At 39.7% G+C, this 17,127-nt stretch overlaps 2 pseudogenes; one reads left to right on the forward strand and one right to left on the reverse strand.

Annotated features, from left to right (window-relative positions):
- Window positions 1–5,560: 5,560 nt before the first annotated feature.
- LOC143538722 (uncharacterized) lies at window positions 5,561–8,598 on the reverse strand (annotated as a pseudogene).
- Window positions 8,599–15,501: 6,903 nt separating this feature from the next.
- On the forward strand, window positions 15,502–16,020 carry LOC143538774 (secreted RxLR effector protein 161 pseudogene; annotated as a pseudogene).
- The last annotated feature ends 1,107 nt before the right edge of the window (window positions 16,021–17,127 follow it).

Genomic DNA, 17,127 nt, shown 5'->3' on the forward strand with positions numbered 1-17,127 from the left:
GGTTTCCTTCATGAACCGTATCTAGCCATGAGTATATTACGTCCATTTTTAATCATCAACTTGGCAACTTTATGTTTTATCTAGACCCGATCTAGTCTATGTTCAAGTTTCATGGCTATCCGTTCATATAAACGTAAGCTTTAAGATCAAGAACATACCTTTAATCGTGTGCTAGGTCACGGCTTTCTTGGTTATGAGTTTGGACCTTGTAACTAGCTTGAATATAGAGGATAGGTCAAAGATCTTGGCTCGTTTGATCTTGGATCCCGTTTTTCTCCCTTGCGGCCGAGAATGGAAGGGTTGGTGTGTGTTTAAGGGGTGTTGAGAGAATAAGATGGATAAGATGGATGGAAATGGAAAGATTTAGGGTTTAAGGGGGTATCTATACTCTCTTAAGCCCATGGACCTAAGGCCCATCTTTCTTTTTGGTCCATGATTACCTCCTTTAAATAGCCTACTTATCTTTTCCCTTTTACCATTTTACTATTTACTTATTAATCCAAGTAAACTCTTTCATTAAGAATAATATATAAAATATTATTATCTGAAATTCGGGATGTTACACTTTGACCGGAAAGAGAAAGTACTTTGCAGTTTTTTCGAGGACAGGTGTATCCTTCGTGTCACGGATGTTCCTACCCACGTAGCCCTTGCCGTCACTAGGGCATTTAACATCGATCCAAAACCTGAAAATAAACGCAGACGTCAATAATAGAAATTCAAAACGAAAAGGAAGAAGAACAGAGTAATAAAAATTACGGCCATCTAGCTCAATGAAAACAGGCTCCAAATATGGAGACGGCCGCAACCGACTCATGCCCGCCCATACAAGGGCTTCCTCAGGAAGTACCCGCATCGCCGTTGGTGAAGAAGTTAGCTTGTGGAACCAGTCGCGCTTCTCATGGGTAGCCGGAGTAATATCAATAAGAGCGTCGTTAACAGCACGACGGACCATGGTCTCCTCAAGGATCCAAAAGAACTTTTTCTTCCAATCCTTAGAAGTCTCCTCAGTCACATTGCCGATAACTCTGTCAGGCTAACTATGGCAAGTAAACCATCCATTTCGGCTAGCCATCTTATAGAATACAGCGAACCGGTCCAATCTGGGTACTATCTCATGTGCCGTACAAACAAACTCGAAGTGACGAATTCGCATGACGGCACGAGGGTGGAGTTGAGATAAGTGAATCCCGAATGCCTTAACCACCCATAGGAAAAACTTTGTGATAGGAAGGCGAAAGTTCCCACGGTCAAAGTAGTCAGCATACAAAGCCATCTTCCCAGGAGGTGGAAAGCTAGCAATAGAGCCGACAGAAGGAAACTCTGGCTCCCATTCAGGCGGAATGCCATAGATCGTGATGAGTTTTTGATACTCATCCAAGTCCCATTAAACTTCTATCTCGTCAACTTCAGATTGAACAGACGCCATTACAAAAATACTTGATGATGTATTGGATTATTTCAATGATCGAAAGTTTCAGAGAAAGAATGCAAATTAGTATCCAGAATTCAAAGGCGATAAAACGTCAAAAAGAAGTTAACTCCCCCTATTTATACTCATCGCAATTAATGCGATGGGATGCGAACAGTGGAGAGAGAAAAACCGCCCAGTAGACAATCGCCACGTCAAGTGGGAAATTCGAAAAAGGGAAAAAGTTGTACAGTCGGGTACAGTAACAGCCGTCACAAACGTCCTGTCACCTGCACACGCGACTGCGAGTGGTCAACTTGTCCTTTTTTCATGATTATCCACAACAACAAAAGATATTTCTCAACAACTTGCAAAATAAAAAATCCCCAGATACACATTACGTCCAGAATTCACCCGCATAAAATACTTCACATGGAAGAAACACTGGGCTGGGCGGACCTATAAAGGTAGGGTACTAAAAAGACCCAAATACCCTTAAGTAACACCCACGGGTCAACCAAGAGCACATCACAAGTCACCCGCGGGACATATGAACCACCCGCGTAAATCATCTGAGGAAGAAACACCCTCATGGCACATTCGGAAGCATCCTGGCACCCTCAAGAGTCATCCGCAAGAAGGAATACCCTTCCGCGTAAATGACTACGAGGAAATGCTCCAGAATAGCTGTCAACAACTAATTACCTTCTAGAAGATTTATCAAGATGCTTTCTTGAGAAATCCGTGACCCCTCGGCCAATCTGCTAATGACACCTGGCAAGGCCGTTATAACCATGCACATGGCTAGTACTACCCATTAACCAATATCAGAGGGACGCGTGTCCAGGTTGTTATACATGCACATGCAACGTATAGGCTGAACCTATCATATGAGGACGCGTGTCCAGGCGGTTATAAGAGCATCTTCTAAAGGTACAGCTGGCCCAATCACCTTCCCACACCCTTCGGCTATAAATACCCTCTCGATCATCATGAGGTATTCATTCACTCCCACTGTAATCTCTGAATTTACTTAAGTACTTTATCTCCATCAGAATTGTACTTATTCTCACGCCGGAGGGTGGTTACGAAAAGACCCCCCCTCTTGTCCTTCCCGTAATGAGCTTACGGTGTTTGTTTTGCAGGTTCACGTCACTGGACTTTAGGAATTGTGTTCATATCGTATTGGCAGTTAACCATACCCTACCTTGTGGACTCATTGGATCTAGGACCCGTCTAGGGGAGTAGATCCATGTTTCTTCACGTGGGCTGATCTTGACAAACAAGAGGGCGAAAAGGGTCAGGAATGGACCGATTTTATTGTCTGGTACATTATTGAACCCGAACCGGAGAATGTTACAACCGGGTCTAGGGTCCATAGACCTACATGCTACCGAAGAGCCCAACAGAACCGGTGAGCTGGTTCGTATCATAAACGAAAGTGAGTCATCAAGTTTAGAAGGTGGCAGCCCACATGTAAGTCTGATTAGGACTAACAGTAGCCTAAACGAAGAACCGTTACAAGTTATCCAGCCACGTCGAACTACTCAAAAGACGGTTTTACCCAAGAAATTTAGTGACTTTCTGGTTGAAGGTATACCGACACCCGCTGAGCAAGACCCGAAAACCGACGAGGTGAATCTCCTACTATTATTAAATGACTAACTGGTAAATTTTCTAGAAGCGAATAATGAAAAACATTGGAGAAAAGCAATGGAAGCGGAGATCGAGTCGATTGAAAGAAACAAGACATGGCGGTTAGTCGAAGCACCACCCAAAGTAAAACCGATAGGTTTAAAGTGGGTCTATAATAAATAAAGAGATGAAGCCGGGAAAATAACCAAGTACAAGGCCCTTCTCGTAGCTAACGGGTATGTTCAGAAATATGGGATCGATTTCAAAGACGTGTCCGCGCCAATTGCGAGAATCAAAATCGTTCGGCTTTTACTCGCTTTAGCAGCAAACCGAGGTTGGGAAGTGTATCACTTAGATGTAAAATCCCCATTTCTTCATGGTGATTTGAAAGAAGAGGTGTACGTATTTCAACCAGATGGGTTCGTTAAGAAAGGTCAAGAAAGAAAGGTGTACAGGTTGGCTAAAGTGTTGTACGGTCTACGCCAAGCACCAAGAGCGTGGAATACTAAACTAGACGGGTCGTTAAAGGAACTCGGTTTCACTCGATGTAAACATGAACAAGCGGTTTACAAACGGTGTTCCGGTCAAAGGCTATTACTCGTTGGAGTTTTTGTGGATGATTTGATAGTGACAGGTACAACTGTGCAAGAAATTTCAAATTTCAAAAGACAAATGGAGTCAAGGTTCGAGATGAGTGACCTCGGGTTGTTGCATTACTATCTCGGGATCGAAGTGAAGCAAAGCTATCGTGGGATAATTTTAAAGCAAAGTAGTTATGCAATGAAGATCCTAAAAAAAGCAAATCTTTGGGAATGCCACTTGACTTAATTTCCTATGGAACCAGGCTTAAAGTTGTCGAAGGAAGATGAAAATACGAAGGTAGATCCGATTGGTTATAGGAAAATAATCGGAAGCTTAAGGTATTTAACTCATACGAGACCCGATTTGAGCTACTCGGATGGTTATGCAAGTTGATTCACGCAATCACCAACTCAAGCTCATGCTCAAGCAGTTAAATATATTCTCCAACATCTGAGAGGTTCACCAGACTTTGGTATTACTTACTTGAGAGGCGGAAACAATATGTTGCGCGGGTATAGTGATAGTAGTCATGTGGTGGATATGGATGATGGTCGGAGTACATCAGGTTTGATTTTCTACTACGGTACATCACCGATATCATGGGTTTCCCAGAAACAAGGAGCGGTGGCGTTATCATCATGTGAGGCTGAATTTATGGCAGCTACATCAGCTGCATGTCAAGCCTTATGGCTTCAGGGTTTGTTGTCAGAGATGATCGGAGAAAAGGAGGAAATCATGACGTTGAAGGTGGATGATGCGGGCCAAGTGTAGAAGAGCGGGCCATGGTGTTTCTGAAGGCCCAAGATCGCGTTTCAAAAGGGTCCGCCCGAAAATGGGCTTAACTTGGGTTATGAGCCTCCACTTATTTTTCCGAAATAAACCTTCTAGATACACTTTTGAGGCATTTTTATGTTTTTTGTCTACTTTTCGGGTTTTGTTTTGGGCTGTTGTTGGGCCTATGGTTGTTTGTTTTGGCCCAAGCCTATTTTGGATTCTCTATTAATATGCTATGAATGTTTGTGACTGATCATAACTAAATACTTAATCTTTTTAAATTCTTGACTTTTGGGTCGAATTTGGGGGCTTGGGGAAGGATCTTCACGGGTATTCCGAGAATCAACGTGATTAACCTTCAATCTCTATTAGTATGTTGCATCAGTGGATAATTCATTGGCTATTGCCTTGATGAAGAATCCGGTTTTTCACGGGAGAAGCAAGCACATCAACGCGTGATACCTTTTCATACGGGAGTGTATCTAGAGAGAACAAATCAAAGTGGAGCATGTCAGTGAAGATTTACAAAGAGCAGACATCCTTACAAAAGCGTTGCCACGGTTGAAGTTTAATGAGATCCGAAGCTTCATCGGTGTCACAAGATTAGGGGGTGATTGTTAGTGTAATCTTGCGTAAGTGCGGGGACCTAGTTGTCGTACTTACAAACTTAGGGGATTTTTGAATTAGTTTTTCTCTTATTCTTGCCCAACAAGTAATTGTATGGTTATAAATAGGGTTATTTGTAATCAAGTATTCACAACTTAATAATCAATACAATTAAGGTTTAGACTTGAATCTTACCAAGTATTATCCAAAAGTTTTAAATGTTCTAAGTTTCAATGTCTCATATATATCTCTAGATTCTCTACAATATATATATATATCTAAGTTATGATGCCAATTTAATTGTACATTAAAGATACAAGAATCTTATGGGTATTTCACTTGATAGCCTACATAGCACAAAGATAATTCTACATCAGCATATAGCTAAATTTCAATACAGATCCTCCAGATGTTACAAGAAAATTTTATCGCCAAACATACTTCATAAATATGAATCCATCTTTGTAGAGCTTTGCATCGGTGGTTTTTCTGCTCGCAAAGGAAGCATATAGAGCAGATCTCTATTGCTTGTCTCTAGTTCTCATTTTTAAGTTTCCCATATTTCGGTTTTGGTTTGGTCTTGCTTCAAACAGATGAGCACTCTTAAGCCTGATAGCCGTGTACCAGTGGTTTTAATGATAGCAATTACTCAAGTTCTTGGTGTCAGCCTTTGACAGGTTCGGTTTCATTTTGATCGCATTGATATCTTGCAAACACAACACTACTTCTTCCATAGAAGGCCGGTTCTTGGGTTCTTGTTCAAGACAAGTTATGGCGAGGGAAAGGGCTTTAGTAGCTCCTTTTGAAGGGTAACATTGATCCAACCGTGGATCCATAATTTTGTGGAGTTTTATTTCACCGCTTAAGTAAAGTCTAGCACAATCCGCCAAGTTATGATTTACAACATGCCGAATTGCATCAAGAACTTTTATCCCTGTTATCAGCTCTATCATCACCACTCCAAAACCGTAAACATCACTCTTAAAAGATAGGCAACCTGTAAATGCATCCTGACATCATTGTTATAAATTATAAAACCACATAGTAATAAAGAACAACAATGATAAACATCAAAACATGTATCACATTTTTTTATAATTATTAATAACCTTAACTAAGCACTCCAAACAGTGGAACATCACAGTAACAATATATTTCGGGAATCGTACTTATCGCATTACGTATATATAAACTTGAAAAGCAATGGATACTCATTTTGAGCTATGACATGTCCATTTTAACCTCTACATAAGCAGGAGATAAGAAAACGGACCAGTAGCCACGTATTCAGGAGCTGCATAGCCATATGTGCCTTTTACGCATGTGGAGACATGAGACTCCCCATTGACTGGACCAAGTTTTGCCATCCCAAAATCCGAGAGCTTTGCATTATAATCCTGAAGTATTAAATATAAAACTTTTAAATCAAAACATCAAAATTATTCACCGTTCACACGTGTGCAACTAAAATTGTATGCACGTGTTTTAAGTAATAGCGATTAGTCTTTTACTTGCCTCATCCAACAAAATATTTGAGCATTTCACATCCCTGCAAATGACATTATTTTCTACAGTGTGCAAGAAAGCAAGGCCACGAGCTACTCCCAGTGCTATTTTAATCCTAGTGTCCCATGGAAGCGGTTCTGCACCATCTGTAAATTGCAAGTTAAAATATATAAGCATGTTTATATACTTTTTAAGTACAATTTTTTCATGTTTTTGATTCGGATTTGAATACGTACCACTGAAGAGATGCGTGTCCAAGCTTCCTTTTTGCATATATTCATAAACAAGAAGAAATTTCTTCTTTTCTGAGCAATATCCGTAGAGCTTAACAACATTCGGGTGGCTAAGTTTTTCCAACAATTTCACTTCTGTCTGTAACAAAAACACACAAATTTACAGTGTTTGATTGTTCCTTAATTTGTAAGCTAGATATTAGATAGTTAACGGTTAAATTTTATAATAATTCTCATACGAAAAGTAACATAATTATTAACTAACTAACTAACCTGCCACTCAATGAAACCTTGATCGCTGTGGGGATTTGATTTCTTGATGGCCACAGTAAGCCCACCACCAAATGTCACACAATCCAACCGTCCTTTGTAAACCTTCCCGAAAGCACCCTCTCCAATGATACTGTCCTGTTTGAAATTATTTGTGGCCCTCTTTAGCTCAGAAAACTTGAACATCTTCAAGAAATTATTTGTCTGCCCATTTGGGGGCAGTGGCACTACCTGCCGAGAAGCAGGTGCAACACAACCGCCATGATAGCCAATTTCCACCACCTTGATGGCATGTTTTTCCATCATCATGTCTTTCTTATTGTTGCCAATGCTTTGACCAAGTGTCTTTGCATCAGAACTTTTGAGAACTGTGGGAAGTATAGTTAATATTTCTAGAGAAGAACTAGACGATATGCAACTAAATTAAAAACACGGAACTTACTTGCACCTTTGGTGAAAAACATTGACCATGCCTTCTCAATAAGCATGGATCTTCCAAAGTGTTTTCGGTCACTAGCTCTTTGCACATTTTGAAAGGTCCATGTTGACAAAAACTCGAGCCTAGCAAGAACCACAGTCATCGTGGGTCGATCCTTAGAACGAGGTTGGACGCATTCATATGCAATTTGCCCAAATTCCATCAGGCAGGTACAGGGGACTTGCCCCCTCAAACATGGATCGATAATTTGACCCATCCTACCTTCTTTAATGCACTGTCTGGCCCATCCTGCTAGGCTGTGTTGCTGCTCATCCAATGTAAAATCCACAGCTGGTCTACCACATAAAACTTCCAATAACACCACACAAATGCGTACACGTCAGACTTTCGTGTTAGCCTGTGAGTTGTGAAATACTCGGCATCCATGTACCCAAATGTGCCTTTGATCTGATTGGTATAAACATCAGCGGTAGAGCCTAAATGATATGTTGGACCAATTCTGGACACCCCGAAGTCGGAAATCTTAGCTGAATAATTCTCGTCCAGTAAGATGTTTGAACTTTTGACATCACGATGCAGGACTCTGGAATTGACACCTGTCCCTGTATGGAGACAGTCTAAACCACGTGCGGCACCTATCAAAATATTAAGCTTTTGAACCCATGTCAGTGGAGAATAATTGCTTCCAATAGCTCTTCTTTTATGCAAATGATCGTCAAGACTTCCATTGGGCATGTATTCATAAACAAGGATCGTTTCTTTTTCACAATATCCTTGTAAATAGACGATATGACTATGACGAAACTTGGAAAGCATCTCAATCTCTGCCCAGAACTCGGACGCCCCTGATTGGATTCAAGATTCGACCTCTTGATCGCAACATCTATAACTTTCCCGAAGTTAATTTTCCCTTTGTATACCTTACCAAACCCCCCCTTTCCAATCACAAGAGCATCATCAAAGTCATGAGTTGCTAAGTTGATTTCTTCAAGTGAAAAACGTATACACGCTTTATCTCGTGGTGATAATGACAAGGATAGATCCTTCTTCTCGCAATCTTCTCCCTCATGTTGTTTCTTTAAGTTATAAATAACTATATTCAATAGAGTAAGGGAAAATATAAAAGCAGTTAAGAAGCACATGCTTATTATAACTAGTTTAGTGCAAGTGTATGGGGTGTTTTGAGTGTTAAGAGTTAACTTTGATCATCCAAATAATATGATATTCTGTGTGACTTATGCTTCCTTAAAACCATATATTTGTGTCATCTTATAATGGACTATCTTTAGACAGCAAATATATATCATCTGAATGATCAAGAAGCAATATTGACATAGGTAAAGAGAAGGAAATTTCAAGAAGGTGCAAAGATTTTCAAGAACATAATTAGTCAAAGATAGGAAAAATTAAAGCACAAAACTTGACTGACTATTAAGATATTAATTTGCTCCTCCTGTTAATGGACATCTGTCATTGTAAGAATTATTATATGGCCAAGAAAGTGTTCCCTGCATTCTCATTAAATATAAAATACAAATAATAGAATATATTATCAATCAAATAATACCTGTTCTATACAATAACATATTATTATTGTTGTGTGCGGTTTGGTGCGGTTTTTAATTGAAACTGAACTGAAAACCAAAATTTTGGTTTTATGACTTTTTAAAACAGTTCGGTTTCGGTTTTTTCGGTTTTTGGTTTTTGGTTTTTGGATTTGGTTCGGTTTTGGATGCGGTTTTTTCAATTTTGCTAATCGAGGCAAAGCGTTTTGGGCCAAAATAAACTTGACCCAAGATATTGAGATTGGCATGATATTTCTTTTTTTATTTAAATTAATGATTAATAGAATATTGAATGTTTTGACCTCAAATATTACTAAAAGCTTATAAAAGAGAGATTTAAAATCAAAACTAAAAGTACCAATATTATTATTTAGTAATCATATGCAGAAACCAAATATATTTGTTATTAACCATATTTAAACTAAACAAATAGCTGTCATCGGTAGATTTCCTTTTAATGGTTACGGTTAAGATGTTATGGTTATTTGATTATTATTATTTTTTTGTTATTTCGGTTCGGTTTTTACAAAATACAAAACGAACCAAAACCAATATTTCGGTTTTTGCTAAAGTTCAAAACCAAACTGCCGGTTTCTAATTTGGTTTGGTTTTTTCGGTTTGGTTTTTTTGGTTTATTCGGTTTCGATTCTTTTTTTTTTCACACCCCTGCATGTTATGGGCTATGATTAGTCATGTTTAGATATGTACGAATTGGGAATTAAAAATAAAGAGATAAGAAAAAGATTCAATTAATGGGTACCTGTCAATTACTCACTGATTATGTATTTGTGGGTACATCAACATTCACTTTAATCTCAATACTATTCCTATAACCTATGGCTTAAATTTTTAATTTTGAACTAGCCTACTTCTAAATATTTCATTTCGCTTACAATGGAACTTGAACCCTCACTACTTAGATTTTAGGATGGACTACACCTTTACAAACATATCGGTACCATCTGAAAGTAATCACACGATTCATAAAGAAGGCTCGAAAATCGTGTTTTAACATGTTAGAGACAACATGATGAACATAAGTATAGTATATATATACAACAACATCCACTTTAATTTCTTCACTATTCCTACTTACAACATTAGTCACTTTGTTATTTAAGGATAACTAGTCGAATTCCCCAGCGCGGTGCGGCTGGAATTTAGTTTCGGTCCGTTTTTTGCAGCACAGTTAAAACTTGAAAAAGTCGGTTTCATTGGTTCGGTCAGTTACTAATAGACCAGACACAAATGAAACGATCGGTTTAAATAAATCAACCAAGCCTTCTCTGATCTTTACTGCTTGACTGGTTACTTAGACTGTACCAAGCGGTTAAACCTGTGAACCGTGTTGCTTGTTTGATAGTAGGACCAGTTTTCATTACATAACATAGCATTGCATTTAAGATATATAGTTTTCTTAATTTATGCATCCAATCCAAAACTAGTTTACAAGGCATATAAATCAAACTCATAAAATAAAAATGTTATACGACTAAGAAATAGAACATTAGTTAAGATTATATATAATTATATATATCATGTATCTATCTGCAAAAGAAACCTTATCAGCAACAAAAAAACATCATGTACACGGGTCACAAGCACGGTATCCTGTAGGTACCCCGGGGCTTCGCCGATCGATACGAGATCCGCACGAGGTCTAGGAGTGCGGAATCCTCCTAGACTCGTTTAATGGTGTAGAAGACGAAGAACACGATTACACACAAACAAACACACGAACAAACACACGAATGGGATAAACACATCTGCAGATCATTTATATAATAACCGAAACACATTACATACCAAACACGAAAACAAATGACGGCCGATCCGAGGTGAGCTCTACCTCGGGTCGTCCCACACGACTCTCCCTCTCGGTTTCTCTCTACCTACTTGAACTGGACACACAATACTCTAACTTTCTGGATACTCAAACCTAAACAAGACACGTATATATATATATAAACAACTTCACGGGCTTGGGCCTGTAGGCGAAGTTGTTACAACTTCGCCTATGGCGAAGTTGTTCTAACTTCGCCTATGGCAGAAGTTGTTACAACTTCGCCTATGGCGAAGTTGTTATAACTTCGCCTATGGTGAAGTTGTTCTAACTTCGTACTTCGTTTCCGCTGATCAGAATTGCATAGCGACGGTCACAAAATGCACCAACAGACTCCCCTTTATGGCGAAGTTGTTCTAACTTCGCCTATGGCAGAAGTTGTTACAACTTCGCCTATGGCGAAGTTGTTATAACTTCGCCTATGGTGAAGTTGTTCTAACTTCGTACTTCGTTTCCGCTGATCAGAATTGCATAGCGACGGTCACAAAATGCACCAACAGACTCCCCTTTGACCATTGCTCTCAATTCTAACAAACACAAAAGATCATCTGTTACAAAACATGCACCAATAGACTCCCTCTTAACTGATGATCTTCTGTTTGCTCTTCAACCAGCCGTGTCTGAAACTGTCGTGTAGCTTTACAAATCTACCAATTACCCAGCGTCTTCCATATCAGATCTCCCCTTCAGTGTAAGCTTCTCCGACTATATAGATTGAGGTCTTTGAAATGCATGCATCCCCGTGCCTAATTGATCATCTCAACCAATCACGTGAGTCCTTCTGACTTCACCAACACGTGAAGTTGGGCTCCCTCCACAACTTCACCAACACGTCGGCATACGATAAGGTTTAATCTTCAACCACTCAACATCAAGTGATCAATTTCATCACAAAACCATCTTGACAGAATCTAACACACATGACCATTAATTAATCCGAAGCATCTTCAATCACCAGGGATAACGATCAAGAGCATAAACACTTTAATTCCCGATTAAATCCAACTTGTTCCAGAATTTTCACTTTAATAAATAAGCATCACGTTTCAGGATCCAATTCTCGAACGCCTTGAAAATAACATAAATAATATGCTCTGACCGCAATCCAGTAATGACGAAAACCTTCAGTTCAATTTGACTTTCTTCAGTTGGTCAACCTCGAACAACAACTATTTCATTTGCCCACAAACACCCAAATATGTGTCAATATCCAGTTTCAATCAATATCCCATTCACAACCTCAACTCCATATCCAGAGTTGACACGTATTTGTTCACACGTAAGACCAAGAGATAACAAGTTTCACTCATTGACGGAACAACGTCTTCGGTCTCACAATAATCGCGTACACCTGGCCATACAGACGAAAACCTTTTTTTTTTTTTTTTTTTTTTTAACTTCGCCTGTCAGATAACTTCGCCTGAGATAAGCGAACTTGTGAGGTAGGCGAAGTTGTGAATAACTTCCCTTAACCTTATATCTTCGCCTAAACCCTAAAATTTAAGCGACAACTTCGCCTGAACCCCATAACTTCGCCTGCGGTTGTTCGGCCAGAAACACATCAGAAACGTGCCAGAAACACCAAAACGCAGATCTCGAACCATAGCATAAGAGCCTAAGGCTCTGATACCACTTGTAGGTCCCCCGGGGCTTCGCCGATCGATACGAGATCCGCACGAGGTCTAGGAGTGCGGAATCCTCCTAGACTCGTTTAATGGTGTAGAAGACGAAGAACACGATTACACACGAACAAACACACGAACAAACACACGAATGGGATAAACACATCTGCAGATCATTTATATAATAACCGAAACACATTACATACCAAACACGAAAACAAATGACGGCCGACCCGAGGTGAGCTCTACCTCGGGTCGTCCCACACGACTCTCCCTCTCGGTTTCTCTCAAGCTACTTGAACTGCACACACAATACTCTAACTTTCTAGATACTCAAACCTAAACAAGACACGTATATATATATATAAACAACTTCACGGGCTTGGGCCTGTAGGCGAAGTTGTTACAACTTCGCCTATGGCGAAGTTGTTATAACTTCGCCTATGGTGAAGTTGTTCTAACTTCGTACTTCGTTTCCGCTGATCAGAATTGCATAGCGACTGTCACAAAATGCACCAACAGACTCCCCTTTGACCGTTGCTCTCAATTCTAACAAACACAAAAGATCATCTGTTACAAAACATGCACCAACATATCCATCTTGTTATGAGGATGATTGTTGCGAGACAACGGTCAAACTTTTATTGTTTTCAAACGTTTTAGCTTGAGAAACTAACAATTCGAATGCAACAACAATATCACAAATCAAGGGCCGAAAATTTGCTTCCTCTTGAAGACACATTGCGATTATTGTAACCACATGGTGCACTGAACGCGTTGAGAATCGACCATGCAGTAGTGGGTCCACCAATTTAAGAAACTTCTTGCGGTCTTTTAGAAAAGGACGAGACTGCATAAATTCAAAAACTTCAATGAAAGAAACAACTTTGACCGTTTACTTGTGAGCGGGTCAAATGTCACCAAAAGTCTAAGTTTAGTTATCAATAATGTGAGTACGGGTTGGTTCGGTCCAAAATTTCGGTTTTTGAAATTCGCTCGGTTCAGTTTCAGTTTTTATGGTTTTGCTATTTGAGTATGAAAGTTTTGGGCGAAAGAAAATTTTTGGTCCAAAATAATGAATTTGGACCTAAATCTTTTTATTAAATAATTGTCAATTTATTATTATATAGTTGGGTTAAAATATTCCAGTTCGGTTTTGGCTTTGCATGTAATGAAAACCAAAAAAAAAAAAAACCGAGCCGACTTTATAGAAAATGCTCCAGAATAGCTGTCAACAACTAATTACCTTCTAGAAGATTTATCAAGATGCTTTCTTGAGCAATACGTGACCCCTCGGCCAATCAGCTAATGACACCTGGCAAGACCGTTATAACCATGCACATGGCTAGTACTACCCATTAACCAATATCAGAGGGACGCGTGTCCAGGTTGTTATACATGCACATGCAACGTATAGGCTGAACCTATCATATGAGGACGCGTGTCCAGGCGGTTATAAGAGCATCTTTTAAAGGTACAGCTAGCCCAATCACCTTCCCACACCCTTCGGCTATAAATACCCTCTCGATCATCATGAGGTATTCATTCACTCCCACTGTACTCTCTGAATTTACTTAAGTACTTTATCTCCATCAGAATTGTACTTATTCTCACGCCGGAGGGTGGTTACGGGAAGACCCCCCCCCCCCTCTTGTCCTTCCCGTAATGAGCTTACGGTGTTTGTTTTGAAGGTCCACGTCACTGGACTTTAGGAATTGTGTTCATATCGTATTGGCAGTTAACCATACCCTACCTTGTGGACTCATTGGATCTAGGACCCGTCTAGGGGAGTAGATCCATGTTTCTTCACGTGGGCTGATCTTGACAAACAAGAGGGCGAAAAGGGTCAGGAATGGACCGATTTTATTGTCAGGTACATTATTGAACCCGAACCGGAGAATGTTACAACCGGGTCTAGGGTCCATAGACCTACATGCTACCGAAGAGCCCAACAGAACCGGTGAGCTGGTTCGTATCATAAACGAAAGTGAGTCGTCAAGTTTAGAAGGCGGCAGCCCACATGTAAGCCTGATTAGGCCTAACAGTAGCCTAAACGAAGAACCGTTACAAGTTATCCAGCCACGTCGAACTACTCAAAAGACGGTTTTACCCAAGAAATTTAGTGACTTTCTGGTTGAAGGTATACCGACACCCGTTGAGCAAGACCCGAAAACCGACGAGGTGAATCTCCTACTATTATTAAATGACTAACTGGTAAATTTTCGAGAAGCGAATAATGAAAAACATTGGAGAAAAGCAATGGAAGCGGAGATCGAGTCGATTGAAAGAAACAAGACATGGCGGTTAGTCGAAGCACCACCCAAAGTAAAACCGATAGGTTTAAAGTGGGTCTATAATAAATAAAGAGATGAAGCCGGGAAAATAACCAAGTACAAGGCCCTTCTCGTAGCTAACGGGTATGTTCAGAAATATGGGATCGATTTTGAAGACGTGTCCGCGCCAATTGCGAGAATCAAAATCGTTCGACTTTTACTCGCTTTAGCAGCAAACCGAGGTTGGGAAGTGTATCACTTAGATGTAAAATCCGCATTTCTTCATGGTGATTTGAAAGAAGAGGTGTACGTATTTCAACCAGATGGGTTCGTTAAGAAAGGTCAAGAAAGAAAGTTGTACAGGTTGGCTAAAGTGTTGTACGGTCTACGCCAAGCACCAAGAGCGTGGAATACTAAACTAGACGGGTCGTTAAAGGAACTCGGTTTCACTCGATGTAAACAAGAACAAGCGGTTTACAAACGGTGTTCCGGTCAAAGGCTATTACTCGTTGGAGTTTTTGTGGATGATTTGATAGTCACAGGTACAACTGTGCAAGAAATTTCAAATTTCAAAAGACAAATGGAGTCAAGGTTCGAGATGAGTGACCTCGGGTTGTTGCATTACTATCTCGGGATCGAAGTGAAGCAAAGCTATCGTGGGATAATTTTAAAGCAAAGTAGTTATGCAATGAAGATCATAAAAAAAGCAAATCTTTGGGAATGCCACTTGACTTAATTTCCTATGGAACCAGGCTTAAAGTTGTCAAAGGAAGATGAAAATACGAAGGTAGATCCGATTGGTCATAGAAAAATAATCGGAAGCTTAAGGTATTTAACTCATACGAGACCCGATTTGAGCTACTCGGTTGGTTATGCAAGTCGATTCATGCAATCACCAACTCAAGCTCATGCTCAAGCAGTTAAATATATTCTCCAACATCTGAGAGGTTCACCAGACTTTGGTATTACTTACTTGAGAGGCGGAAACAATATGTTGCACGGGTATAGTGATAGTAGTCATGTGGTGGATATGGATGATGGTCGAAGTACATCAGGTTTGATTTTCTACTACGGTACATCACCGATATCATGGGTTTCCCAGAAACAAGGAGCGGTGGCGTTATCATCATGTGAGGCTGAATTTATGGCAGCTACATCAGCTGCATGTCAAGCCTTATGGCTTCAGGGTTTGTTGTCAGAGATGATCGGAGAAAAGGAGGAAATCGTGACGTTGAAGGTGGATGATGCGGGCCAAGTGTAGAAGAGCGGGCCATGGTGTTTCTGAAGGCCCAAGATCGCGTTTCAAAAGGGTCCACCCGAAAATGGGCTTAACTTGGGTTATGAGCCTCCATTTATTTTTCCGAAATAAACCTTCTAGATACACTTTTGAGGCATTTTTATGTTTTTTGTCTACTTTTCGGGTTTTGTTTTGGGCTGTTGTTGGGCCTATGGTTGTTTGTTTTGTCCCAAGCCTATTTTGGATTCTCTATTAATATGCTATGAATGTTTGTGACTGATCATAACTAAATACTTAATCTTTTTAAATTCTTGACTTTTGGGTCGAATTTGGGGGCTTGGGGAAGGATCTTCACGGGTATTCCGAGAATCAACGTGATTAACCTTCAATCTCTATTAGTATGTTGCATCAGTGGATAATTCATTGGCTATTGCCTTGATGAAGAATCCGGTTTTTCACGGGAGAAGCAAGCACATCAACGCGTGATACCTTTTCATTCGGGAGTGTATCTAGAGTGAACAAATCAAAGTGGAGCATGTCAGTGTAGATTTACAAAGAGCAGACATCCTTACAAAAGCGTTGCCACGGTTGAAGTTTAATGAGATCCGAAGCTTCATCGGTGTCACAAGATTAGGGGGTGATTGTAGTGTAATCTTGCGTAAGTGCGGGGACCTAGTTGTCGTACTTACAAACTTAGGGGATTTTTGAATTAGTTTTTCTCTTATTCTTGCCCAACAAGTAATTGTATGGTTATAAATAGGGTTATTTGTAATCAAGTATTCACAACTTAATAATCAATACAATAAAGGTTTAGACTTGAATCTTACCAAGTATTATCCAAAAGTTTTAAATGTTCTAAGTTTCATTGTCTCATATATATCTCTAGATTCTCTACAATATATATATATAAGTTATGTTGCCAATTTAATTGTACATTAAAGATACAAGAATCTTATGGGTATTTCACTTGATAGCCTACATAGCACAAAGATAATTCTACATCAGCATATAGCTAAATTTCAATACAGATCCTCCAGATGTTACAAGAAAATTTTATCGCCAAACATACTTCATAAATATGAATCCATCTTTGTAGAGCTTTGCATCAGTGGTTTTTCTGCTCGCAAAGGA

Source organism: Bidens hawaiensis, unplaced genomic scaffold, assembly GCF_021521415.1.
Source record: "Bidens hawaiensis isolate Kalapana, Puna unplaced genomic scaffold, B.hawaiensis_p1.1 tig00011691_1, whole genome shotgun sequence".
NCBI classification, from domain to species: domain Eukaryota; kingdom Viridiplantae; phylum Streptophyta; class Magnoliopsida; order Asterales; family Asteraceae; genus Bidens; species Bidens hawaiensis.